We start from the raw sequence: 13,985 nt of genomic DNA on the forward strand, positions 1-13,985 counted from the left end.
TCATCCCATGACTGCTCAGGTGAGAGCCATCCTACCTGCCAGTTAGGACTGAGAAGGGACTATGACCAAGGAGCTACAGTGTTGCAGAGTGAGCTAGCCCAGGGGGACAGATGATGATCCAGTTGATCTTTGGATCCTGGAAGAGATTTTGACAAAGAATGTTGGAGAAACTTTCTAGTGGTGAGTTAAGGCAACAGGTTTTCTCAGATTTTTTTCAAGTTTCTTAAACTTGATTTCTCTGAGATATGTGGAAAACAACTCCCAGAATTCCCCAGCTGGCATTGATGGAGTTGAAATCCATGACTGCTTCCTGTCCTTTAATCAGCTACCTATCTATGATGGTGTTTCTCAAACTTTGCAATTTTAAGATGCCAAGTCTGAAAAACACCATCATAGATAGATAACTGATTAAAGAACAAGAAGCAGAGGATAGAAAATAATGGAGGGAAGGAGAGGAACCGGAAGCATCATAGCGAGACTGGCTGGAAAATAGCAAAGCTCTGATGAGCTTCGTGAAAATCCAGCCAGACATACCACTGCTGGGGGGTCTTCAGACTGGAACCGATTTGGAGGGAAAGTGAAGAAAGAGAGATGCCTCATAAGACCAAGAGGAACAGGCAAGTTCCTCGAAGGGTCGGAGGCAGCTCTTTGTTCCAGCTGTGGGGGTGGCGGCCATTAAAATGACCACTCTAAGCTGGGGCAACTGGACTAAGCTTTGTGCAGGAACAATGTTTGAATGGAATATTGTTATTGGATGAGCGATTGGCCAACTCAAAGGTAAAAAGAATTTTTTAAAAAAAGCTTAAAAGAGGTCCCAGCATGAAAAAAAGTGGCTAATTGGCACTTGGGAATTTTAATTGGAGGGGAAAAAAGCAAAGAGGAAGTTAAAGACTAAAGCCCAAAAGAAAACTTTCTACCTGGATTTAAAATTGGATTTGGAGAAATTAGAAATAATACAAGAAAAGAAAACTGAGAGAAAGCACTTTTTAATAATAAAAGGAAAGCAATTGAAGAGAAAGTACTTTAGAATAGAATTCTTTATTGGCCAAGTGTGATTGGACACACAAGGAATTTGTCTTGGTGTATATGCTCTCAGTGTACATAAAAGAAAAGAAAACTTTCTACCTGGATTTAAAATTGGATTTGGAGAAATTAGAAATAATACAAGAAAAGAAAACTTTCTACCTGGATTTAAAATTGGATTTGGAGAAATTAGAAATAATACAAGAAAAGAAAACTGAGAGAAAGCACTTTTTAATAATAAAAGGAAAGCAATTGAAGAGAAAGTACTTTAGAATAGAATTCTTTATTGGCCAAGTGTGATTGGACACACAAGGAATTTGTCTTGGTACAGATGCTCTCAGTGTACATAAAAGAAAAGAAAACTTTCTACCTGGATTTAAAAGTGATACCTTTTGCTTGGGGATTTGTGGATTGGAGAGACATCTGCCAGTGGAAAGAAAGCACTTTTTAATAATAAAAGGAAAGCAATTGAAGAGAAAGTACTTTAGAATAGAATTCTTTATTGGCCAAGTGTGATTGGACACACAAGGAATTTGTCTTGGTGCATATGCTCTCAGTGTACATAAAAGAAAAGAAAACTTTCTACCTGGATTTAAAATTGGATTTGGAGAAATTAGAAATAATACAAGAAAAGAAAACTTTCTACCTGGATTTAAAAGTGATACCTTTTGCTTGGGGATTTGTGGATTGAGAGAGACATCTGCCAGTGGAAAGAAAGCACTTTTTAATAATAAAAGGAAAGCAATTGAAGAGAAAGTACTTTAGAATAGAATAGAATAGAATAGAATTCTTTATTGGCCAAGTGTGATTGGACACACAAGGAATTTGTCTTGGTGCATATGCTCTCAGTGTACATAAAAGAAAAGAAAACTTTCTACCTGGATTTAAAATTGGATTTGGAGAAATTAGAAATAATACAAGAAAAGAAAACTTTCTACCTGGATTTAAAATTTTGGAGTTGAAATCCATGACTGCTTCCTGTCCTTTAATCAGCTACCTATCTATGATGGTGTTTCTCAAACTTTGCAATTTTAAGATGCCAAGTCTGAAAAACACCATCATAGATAGATAACTGATTAAAGAACAAGAAGCAGAGGATAGAAAATAATGGAGGGAAGGAGAGGAACCGGAAGCATCATAGCGAGACTGGCTGGAAAATAGCAAAGCTCTGATGAGCTTCGTGAAAATCCAGCCAGACATACCACTGCTGGGGGGTCTTCAGACTGGAACCGATTTGGAGGGAAAGTGAAGAAAGAGAGATGCCTCATAAGACCAAGAGGAACAGGCAAGTTCCTCGAAGGGTCGGAGGCAGCTCTTTGTTCCAGCTGTGGGGGTGGCGGCCATTAAAATGACCACTCTAAGCTGGGGCAACTGGACTAAGCTTTGTGCAGGAACAATGTTTGAATGGAATATTGTTATTGGATGAGCGATTGGCCAACTCAAAGGTAAAAAGAATTTTTTAAAAAAAGCTTAAAAGAGGTCCCAGCATGAAAAAAAGTGGCTAATTGGCACTTGGGAATTTTAATTGGAGGGGAAAAAAGCAAAGAGGAAGTTAAAAGACTAAAGCCCAAAAAAGAAAACTTTCTACCTGGATTTAAAATTGGATTTGGAGAAATTAGAAATAATACAAGAAAAAGAAAACTGAGAGAAAGCACTTTTTAATAATAAAAGGAAAGCAATTGAAGAGAAAGTACTTTAGAATAGAATAGAATTCTTTATTGGCCAAGTGTGATTGGACACACAAGGAATTTGTCTTGGTGCATATGCTCTCAGTGTACATAAAAGAAAAGATACGTTCATCAAGGTACAACATTTACAACACAATTGATGGTCAATATATCAATATAAATCATAAGGATTGCCAGCAACAAAGTTACAGTCATACAGTCATAAGTGGAAGTAGATTGGTGATGGGAACTATGAGAAGATTAATAGTAGTGCAGATTCAGTAAATAGTTTGACAGTGTTGAGGGAATTATTTGTTTAGCAGAGTGATGGCCTTCAGGAAAAAACTGTTCTTGTGTCTAGTTGTTCTGGTGTGCAGTGCTCTATAGCGTCGTTTTGAGGGTAGGAGTTGAAACAGTTTATGTCTTTCTATGTGGATTTAAAAGTGATACCTTTTTGCTTGGGGATTTGTGGATTGGAGAGAGACATCTGCCGGTGGAAAGAAAGCACTACAACAAATGCTTTATACATTGAAGAAATAGTAAGAATTTTGGCTACTGTGGGAAATTTTAAGGAGTACTTGTTTAAACAGCTAGATCCCAACTTTGAAAAGAAGTGAAAAAGAATGAAGCCTTAAACTGGAACAGTCTAGATAAATATCCGAACTGGTCACTACTTGGAAATTAAAAAAGAGAGATACAATACATGGAAAATATAGTTAATACATGAAAATAATTGAAGATAAAAAGATAGATAATTACACTGGGATTGACAGTGGGAAAAAAAGTGGACAGGCAGGAATATCAGCCAAAAAAGAAGGGAAGAGAAGGCAAGGGAAGAGAAGGAAATGGAAAAAGATTGAGGGGGAGAATTAAGAGGGTAATAATTTTAAAAATTAGAGAAAGGATTCAGGGGAAGAGATACAATAAATATAGAAAGAAAAAGAAAAAGAAGAAAATAAGAGAATGGGAGAAAGGGAGAAAAATACTAAGAAGTGGAATTGGGAGAGACAAAAAGAAAATGGTTAAAATGGGACGAATAATGGAGAGAAGAAAGGGAAATAAAGCATTTATTAGTTGACTTAAGGGAACTGTGCTAATAGTAGAAATTGTATGTAAGAAGCAAACAAGAAGTATATTGTTTATTATAAAATGGATCAGCAGATATAATATGAAATGTAGATTGGTTTAAATATGAAAACAATTGAAATGAAGATACAAATTGAAATGCTAGTACATGATGTATATAAGAAACAAAAAAGAAGTATATCGTTTATTGTAAAATTAATTAGCAGATGTAATATGAAATGAAGATTGGTTAAATGTGAAAATAACTGAAATGAAGATACAAAATTGAAATGCTAGTAAATGAGGAAAATAATTGATGTTGGAATAAGAAATCAGGAACTAAGGAAAATAAGAGGGGGAAGGTTAATTTAGTTAAAAGGTTTCATTGTAAAAATGGAATATGCTGAAATATATTGTTAATAATATATTAACAATATATTGTTATAGCTCAGGCTGGTAATAGCCTGTTATTAAGAACACAGAAGCCTGCAATTATTGCAGGTTCAAGCCCGGCCCAAGGTTGACTCAGCCTTCCATCCTTTATAAGGTAGGTAAAATGAGGACTCAGATTGTTGGGGGGGCAATAAGTTGACTTTGTAAAAAATATACAAATAGAATGAGACTATTGCCTTATACACTGTAAGCCGCCCTGAGTCTTCGGAGAAGGGCGGGGTATAAATGTAAACAAACAAAAAACAAAAAAAAACTGTGATGGGGATTTTGAAAATATAGTTAATAAGTGGAGAGAAAAAATGGGGTTGCCTGGATACCATTGTGGAAAATATTGAATTGAAAATGAATACAACAATGGAGAGAGAATGGAAGGAGGAGTAGAGGGAAGGAGGGGAAAAGAGAGGAAGAAAGTGCAATAGAAGAAAGGGAGAGGAAGAAAGGGAGGGGAAACAAGAGTAGGAGAGAAGGTTAGAAAGGGAGGAAGGAAGGAGGAGGGGGAGAAAGGAAGGGGAAGTAGAGAAGGAGTAGGAGAGGAGGAAAGAAGAAAATAGAAAAGGAGAGAAGAAGGTAAATTGAATGGAAAAAATGGATTGATTATCTACAAAACAGATATCAGATTAAGAAATATCAGATTGCCTTTGAATAATTAGAAAGTTATTTTATGTAATGGGGAGGGGGTTGGGAGACGAAAAGCTTTGGATGTGGTTATTTGGATTGGACTTTACCTTGTGATTGACCCGGGAAGCCGGGGGGTGGGGGAGGGAGGGGGGTGTTTTGTTTTTTTTTTTTTTTGGGAGGGAGGGGGAAAAAAGGGGGAAAAATGTTTTTGTTTTTTTAAAACTCTTTCAATAAAAAAAAAAATAAAATAAAAAAAAAGAAAAGGAGAGAAGAAGGGAGAGAAGAGAAGGAGAGGAGAAGGAGAAGGAGAAAAAGAATTGTTGTAAAACAAGGGCGATGAAATGGTAGAAAGGCAATCCTGAGCATGCTTAAATTTATTAGGATGAAGAACAAATTAATATGAAAGTTAAAAGATAATATCTATGATTAACAATGGATAAGATAACTAATTGATATAATGTTAAGAAACTAGGATTTGAGGGGGGATGGTGATGCTGTTTATATAATAAGTATAGAAGTATTAAGATAAGATAAAAAAGGGAAAAAGAATATTTTGGCAAAAATTGTAACTATGTAAAGTGAATTTGGATATGATAAGTTGTATAAGATATGATTTGGTCAATACTGTTCATAAAATATGTGTGTGTGTGTGAAAGAAAAAAATCAATAAATCTTGATTCAAAAAAAAGAAAAAAAATGGACACTGAGATATTGCTGGAGGTAAGAATACTGTTCAGTCCTCACTACATGTTACTCTGCATGCAGCTCGACATGCAGCTAAACCCACCTATCCTCCAATAAAACAGACCTTGTTTTATTAAAAAACGGGATGTGTTGAAACTGGGGAAAATAAGAATACATACAATGAGAACCAAATACAAGATAGGCAGTATTGAAATGAGAGGGGGAATAAGGATGTAAATATGAGAAGAATAAGGAAACAAAGCTGATGTAAAGAAGGAACATATGTTTTATGTCAATGTAAAAAAAAACAGCAAAAAAAACCAACAACAACAAAAAACCAAGATAGGCAGTATTGAGTTGCTGCTATACTCCATGACCTCTAGAGTGATGATGGAGCTGAGGGAGTACATCAATAAGAACCTGGCCAGGGGGTTCACACAGCTGGCAAAATCATGGGTGGCCGCCCCAGTGTTATTCAAGGAGAAGGATTGAATCATGAAGCTGTGCGTGGATTTTAGAGGGATTAATGGTGTCTGTGTGGAGAACATGTAACCCCTTTCCCTTAATGAAGGACATGCTAGCACACCTGGCAAGGGGAAAATTTTCACCAAATTGGACCTAAGTGAGGCACGTTACCGGGTGAGGATCAAGGAGTGGGATGAGTGGGAAAACTGCATTCAACTGCCCCTTGGGGAGCTTCCAGTTCAACATGATGCTTTTTGGCCTCCAAGGAGCTCCCACCATGTTCATGCAGCTAATCAACAAAGTGCTGCATGAGTACCTGTATAAGGGAGTCCGTGTGTACTTAGACAACAGTCTCATCTTTATGGAAACCATAGAGGAGCACATCAACTGGTCCACCAGGTGCTTAAAAAGCTAAACTATCCAAGTGCGAGTTCCACAAGACTAGACTATCTAGGGTATCAGGTGTCCAGTGAGGGGGTTGAAATGGACCGAGGAAAAGTTAAAGCTGTCCTGGACTGGCAGCCCCCTTGAACCCACAAGCAACTTCAAAGCTTCCTGAGGTTTGCAAACTTCTACAGACAGTTTATCCCCTCTTTGCTGAAGTCACTCTACCAATCACTGAGTTATTGATGGTGGGGGCAAGCTCTGACCAAGTCAGCCCCTGAAATGGACCCTCAAATGCCAGAAGGCTTTTGAAACTCTCAAAAGACTCTTTGCTAATCAGCCAGTCCTCAAACATCCAGATCCAGAGCAGACTTTCATCATTTATTTATTTATTTATTTATTTATTCATATTTTTATACCGTCCTTCTCCGAAGACTCAGGGCGGTGTACAGCCAATAAAACAACAGAAATCCTAAACAAATTAAAATACTATAACAAGTTTAAAAATCTGATTCAACCGCTGTATACTTAAAATATTAGCTAAAATTTTTCAGAAGCTAAAACTCTATTAAAAACCTGCTAAACCCCCCCATATTAAAATCAATCAGGCTAGCTCTGCTTGGTGAAAAAAGAAAGTCTTGAGCTCGCGTTTAAAGGTCCGGAGACCAGGGAGGAGATGGAGTCCCACCGGCAGCTCATTCCATAGAGCCGGCCCTCCCACAGAGAACGCTCTTATTTATTTATTTATTATTTATTTATTTATTTAAATTTTTATACCGCCCTTCTCCCGAAGGACTCAGGGCGGTTCACAGCCTGATAAAAAATACAAACTAATACAATATAAATACGATTAAAATATAATTAAAAAACTTATTAAATTGGCCATAATTAAAATTTAGAATAAAACCCATTAAAAACCCATAAGTTTAAAAACTAACCCAGTCCAGCGCAGATGAATAGGTGAGTTTTAAGCTCGCGACGAAAGGTTCGGAGGTCCGGAAGTTGACGGAGTCCTGGGGGGAGTTCGTTCCAGAGGCGGGAGCCCCACAGAGAAGGCCCTTCCTGGGCGCCGCCAGACGACACTGTCGCTACCGACGGCACCCTGAGGAGTCCCTCTGTGAGAGCGCACGGGTCGGTGAGAGGTATTGGGTAGCAGCAGGCGGTCCCGTAGATAGCCCGGCCCTATGCCATGGAGCGCTTTGAAGACGTTCACCAACACCTTGAAGCGCACCCGAAGGCCACAGGTAGCCAGTGCAGCCTCGCGGGATAGGTGTCACGGGAGCCACGAGGGCTCCCTCTATCCTCCAGCAGCTGCATTCTGACTAACTGAAGCCTCGGATGCCCCTCAAGGGAGCCCCATGTAGAGAGCATTGCAGTAATCCAGACGAGACGTCACAAGGCGTGGTGACTGTGCATAAGGCATCCCGGTCTAGAAAGGGGCGCAGCTGGCGCACCAGGCGAACCTGGTGGAAAGCTCTCCTGGAGACGGCCGTCAGGTGGTCTTCAAAAGACAGCCGTTCATCCAGGAGAACGCCCAAGTTGCGCACCCTCTCCATCGGGCCAATGACTCGCTCCCAACAGTCAGCCGTGGACTCAGCTGACTGTACCGGGATGCCGGCATCCACAGCCACTCCGTCTTGGAGGGATTGAGCTTGAGCCTGTTTCTCCCCATCCAGACCCGTACGGCTTCCAGACACCGGGACAGCACTTCGATAGCTTCATTGGGGTGGCCCGGTGTGGAGAAGTACAGCTGGGTGTCATCAGCGTACAGCTGGTACCTCACACCGAAGCCACTGATGATCTCACCCAGCGGCTTCATGTAGATGTTGAACAGAAGGGGCGAGAGAATCGACCCCTGCGGCACCCCACAAGTGAGGCGCCGCGGGGCCGACCTCTGCCCCCCCGCCAACACCGTCTGCGACCGGTCGGAGAGATAGGAGGAGAACCACCGATAAACGGTGCCTCTCACTCCCAATCCCTCCAGCCGGCGCAGCAGGATACCATGGTCGATGGTATCGAAAGCCGCTGAGAGGTCTAATAGGACCAGGGCAGAGGAACAACCCTATCCTGGCCTCAGAGATCATCCTGCGACCAAAGCCGTCTCAGTGCTGTAACCGGGCCGGAAGCCGGACTGGAACGGGTCTAGTGGATGCCAGTGATGTGGTGGTGGCCATGGTCCTCGTCCAGAAAAATGCAGAGGAGAACCTGCAGCCATGTGCATACACCTCCTGAAAGTTAACTGAGGCTGAGAGGAGGTGGATGGTATGGGAGAAGGAAGCATATGTGGTCTGTTGGGCTCTGCTTACTTGGTGCCACTTCCTTGAGGGAAGCAAAGTGCCTTTTGAAGTGTGGGCTGATCACAAAATCCTGGAGGCACTTAGGACCCCATGGAAGCTTTTGCCCAAGCAGGTTCAATGGGCACAATACTTCAACTGGTTTAGCTTCAGCTTGAAGTACATCCCAGGAAGGAAAAACCTGTTGGCAGATGCCCTGTCCTGGATGCCACAATACAACAGCAAATGCGAAGAGGTGGTCCACGCTATGATTTCTTCCCCACAGAGAGTGATGCAAGCCACAGCCCAGCGGCAAATGCAAAGGTGACGAGCCAAGGATGGAGGGGGTTAACTCAAAGGCTAAAAACTGACATGTCATCCAACCTATGGTACAAAGACAACAAAGGGTTGCTAACTATTAGGGATGGATTAGCCTGGAAGAGCTCTAAACTGTATGTCCCTAAAAGCCTTGAACTCCAAGTGCTCCAAAAGAATGTTGATGCAAAACAAGAAGGCCACTTCAGGTTCCTGAAAACTTTGCATTTGGTGAGGAGACAATTTTGGTGACCAAGAATGAAAAAAGACATTGAGAGCTATATTAGAAGCTGTGCAACCTGTGCCGCTATGAAAAAACAACCAGGGAAGCCCCTGGACCACTCCAACAAATAGCTGACCCCTCCTGGCCATGGAAGGAGATCGCTATGAACTTCATAGTGGAACTTCCTGAGAGTCAGGAAAACATGGTCATTTGGACCATGATTGAGCTTTTCTCTAAGCAGGCCCATTTTATTGCTTGCCCCAGTCTCCCATCAGCCCTAAAGCACATTTACAGGTTACATGAGGTCCCCAGGAGAATCATTTCAGACTGTGGGGTTCAGATTATTGCCAAGTTCTGGAGGGAATTTACCAGGTCCATTGGGTCTTCTCAAGGGCTTAACTCTGCCTTTCATCCAAGTACTAATGGGGCAGTGGAACAGACTATTACAATGATAGAATAGTATCTAAGGTGCTATATCAACTACCAGGAAACTAACTGGGTGGAATTGCTGCCCTTTGCTGAGGTGGCCTACAATAATGTAGTCCACAATAGCATGTGGTTAACCCCCTTCAAGATCACTGGAGAGAACAGGAAACATCAGGAGAGAACCAGAAGTGTTGGGAGAGAACTGGAAGTGTCAGGAGAGAACTGGAAGCATCGCAGCAAGGCTGGCTGGAAAAGCAGGCTCTGACGAGCCTCACGAAAATCCAGCCAGACAAACTGCTGTTGGGTGTGTGTGTCTTCAGATCAGAACCGTCTTGGAGGGATGGCAAAGAAGGAGAGGCACCTTGGACGACCAAGTGGAACAGGCAGGTTCCTCAAAGGGTTGGAGGTAGCTCTCTGAACTGGCAGCGGCGGTGGCAGCCTTTAAAATGACCACTCTGAAGCTGGGGCAATCAGACTAATATTTGTGTAAGAGCGATGTTTGAATGGAGTATTGCTACCAGGTGAGTGATTGGCCAACTCACACGTAAAAAAGAAATTTTTTGAAAGCTTAAAAGAGATCCTGGCATGGAAATAAGCAGCTAATTGGCACTTGGGAATGTTAATTGGAGGGAGAAGAACAAAGAGGAAGTTAAAGGACTAAAGCCCAAAAAAGAATACTTTTTACCTTGACTTAAAATTGGATTTGGAGAAATTAAAAATAATACAGGAAAAAGAAAACTGAGAGAAAACATTCTTTAATGAAATGTTTAATTATTTGTGATAGTTTTGATATTGGAAGAAAGAGCAAAAGGAAGCTAAAATATCAAAGCACATGAAGGGAAATTTTACAGTTGGATTTAAAACGGAATTTGGAGAAATTAAAAACAATAAAAGGAAAAGAAATTGAAGAGAAAGTATTTTTATGTGGATTTAAAACATTCTTGTAAATGTGTTACTTTGTTGTCTTGGGATCTGTGGATTGGAGAGAGACATCTGCTGTTGGAAAGAAAGCACTACAATGATTGCTTTGAAAATTGAAGGAACAGCAATGACCTTGACTACCATGAGGAACTTTAAGGAGTATTTGTTTATTTTTAAACAGCTGGGTCTCAACTTTGAAAGGAGGTGAAAAATAACAAAGCCTTAAATTGGAATGGACTAGATAAATATTTGAACTGGATATATTTGGAAATAAAAAAAAGAGAGACTACATGGACTTGAATCTTAATTAAACATAAATTAAACTAAATTTTTTTTTGAATTGACAGTATGGAGCATTGGGAGTATGATGAACTAATGGAGATGTTTAAAAATGTGTGTGAGGATTCGACCAGAAGTGTCACGGCGAGACAGTCAGGGAATAGCAGGCTCTGATGAGCCTCATGAAATCCCAGGCTGACAAACTGCTGTTGAGGGGTCTTCGGACCGAATCTGTCCTGTAGAGGTGGAGAAGAAGGAGAGACACCTAGGACAACCAAGAGGAACTGGGAAGTTCCTCGGAGGTCAGAGGAAACTCTTTGACTCGGTGGTGGGGGCGGCGGCCATAAAGCTGGGGCAACCGGACCAAGTTTTTTTGAGCAGGAGCAGTGATTTGGATGGAGTACTGATGCTGGGTGAGTGATTGTGAGCTCACAGGTAAAAAAAAATTTCTAAATTGTTAAAAAGTGCCCTGGGGCAAGAAAACGGCAGCTAATGGGCATGGGGGAATGTGAATGAAGAAAAAAGAACAAAACAGAAGTCTAAGCTTCAAAGCCCAAAACGGAACTTGACTTTTGAATTATAATATGTGGAGACAATTAAAATATTGAAAGAAAAAACCCATAATAAATGTGGAGAGGATTGGAAAAAACTTTAAAATGCTTTTTTGACCATTGAAGGAAGAATAGAGGGAAATATAAAATTAAAGCCCTGTAACAGAAGCTTTTTTTTTTTAAATTGGACTTGGAACCGGATTTTAAATTGAACTTTGGGGAATACAAAATTAAGAAGAAAAAAATAAATTGGCAAATATCGGTAACGTGGATTTAATAAATAAAATGAATACTTCCTTAGTTTGTTGATTGGAATTGTGGATTGGAGAGAGACACCTTCAGGCGGAGAAAAAAATTACAACATTTAACTTGTATTTTGAAAAAAAAGTTTTTCAAAGTGATAAGAGTGTTGAGAACTTTTTTTTTATTGAAAATTTTTTACAACAAAGTTTTAAAAAAAATCCCCCTTCACCCTCCCCCCTCCCCCTCCCCCTTCACCCCTCCCCCCCAGAGACTTCCCAGAGCAAAATACAGGGTATAACATCTAACAAACATATGCTAAAATACTACAAAAGCCATACCCCATAATCCCTTCCCCCCATTGATCCCTTAACTCCCCATTCCCCTTTTAAACTAATACCCAAATACAATACAATCCCTACCGTCACGCATATGCTATTTGATACTTTTTGGTCTGATACTTATTTTGAATATAATCAATCCATTTTCTCCATTCCACTATGTATCGTTCTTGTGAGTAGTCTTTCAAATACCCAGAAATTTTTGCCGTTTTTGCTAAGTTTGAAACTTTAAGTGTCCATTCTTCAATTGTAGGCAATTCTTCTTTCTTCCAATGTTGTGCCACCAAAGGTCTCGCTGCTGGTATTAAGTTCAATATCAATTTAGTCTCTATTACTGTACAATCCGTGATTATGCCTAGTAAAAACAGTTGTGGCGTAAACTTTATCTTCTTTTTCAAAATGTTCTGCATAATCCACCATATTTTAATCTAAAACGATTTAATTTTTTTACAAGTCCACCATATATGATAATAAATAGCATCTTCACAATCACATCTCCAACATTTGGATTGCACATTCAGATACATACATGCCAACTTCTTTTCCTAACAAATATACGCTCACTTGCAAATAAGATGGATGAAATACTCCTCTTAAACAAATACTATTCTGATTTTCGCAATTCAGCAGTCCTATGCTTCTCTGAAACCTGGTTAAATGAATCAATTGAAAATAGCAGCCTGAACATTCCAGGATTTCAAATTGAACGGTCAGACAGGATTCCAGAAACATCTGGTAAAAAGAAAGGAGGAGGCTTATGCCTATATATTAATTCAACCTGGTGTCAAGATTTTAACATAATTTACAAATTCTGTGACAACAATTTAGAGACTCTAATTATCAACTGCAAACCTTACTATTAATATGAATTTTCCTCATTTCTTCTAATTGCTGTTTATGTCCCACCACAAGCCTGTGTAAACGAGGCATTACGAACTCTAGCTGACCAAATCATGGGCTGAAGCCAAACACCCTGATTCACTGGCCATTGTTTTGGGAGATCTAAACAAGGCAAACTTAAGGAAAGAACTACCAAAATACTTTCAGCATGTCAATTGTCCCACCAGAGGCAAGAATACTCTAGACCACTGCTACACAACACTAAAAGATGCCTATCGGTCTTTACCACGTGCAGCTGTAGGACACTCTGATCATTGCATGATTCACCTTGTACCTGCTTACAGGCAAAGACTTAAAGCCATAAAACCAATAATTAAATCAGTGAAAACCTGGACGGAGGAATCAGAATTAAAGCTACAGGCATGTTTTGACTGCACTGATTGGAATATTTTAAAGATACCTCTGCAGACCTGGATGAACTCACAGATACTGTAACATCATATGTCAGCTTCTGTGAAGACCTATGTGTACCTACAAGGAACTTGCGAATACACAGTAATAACAAACCTTGGTTTACACCTAAACTTAAGCAGCTACGACATTCCAAAGAGGAAGCCTACAGAAAAGGTGATAAAATGCTGTACAATCAGGCCAGAAATGCACTAACAAGGAGATAAGAGCACAAAGAAGCTACTCTGAAAAGCTAAAGAATCAATTTTCAGCAAATGAACCAGCAAACATGTGGAAAACTCTTAAAAATATCACCGGCTATGGCAAACCTCCTTCCCAGGCTGAAGGTAATCAACAACTGGCAGATGACCTGAATGAGTTTTACTGCAGGTTTGAAAGGAAACTACAGCCACCTATCTCCACAACCCCATCTCAGACAGACCAACAACAGCCAAGCCTCCTACAACTGACCCCATTTCATTGGGTTCACAACCCCTAGTGATCACAGAAAAGGAAGTGCAGGACCTATTTCACAGACAAAAGCCAGGAAAAGCTCCAGGCCCAGACAAGATAACTCCTTCTTGCTTAAAAGTCTGTGCTGACCAATTGGCCCCATCTTCACCCATATTTTCAATAAATCACTAGAGATGTGCTATGTTCCTTCTTGCTTCAAACGCTCTACCATCATCCCAGTGCCGAAGAAGCCCACCATCAAGGAACTGAATGACTACAGACCAGTTGCTCTAACATCTGTAGTCATGAAAACC

Source organism: Ahaetulla prasina, chromosome 5, assembly GCF_028640845.1.
Source record: "Ahaetulla prasina isolate Xishuangbanna chromosome 5, ASM2864084v1, whole genome shotgun sequence".
In the NCBI taxonomy this organism is placed as follows: domain Eukaryota; kingdom Metazoa; phylum Chordata; class Lepidosauria; order Squamata; family Colubridae; genus Ahaetulla; species Ahaetulla prasina.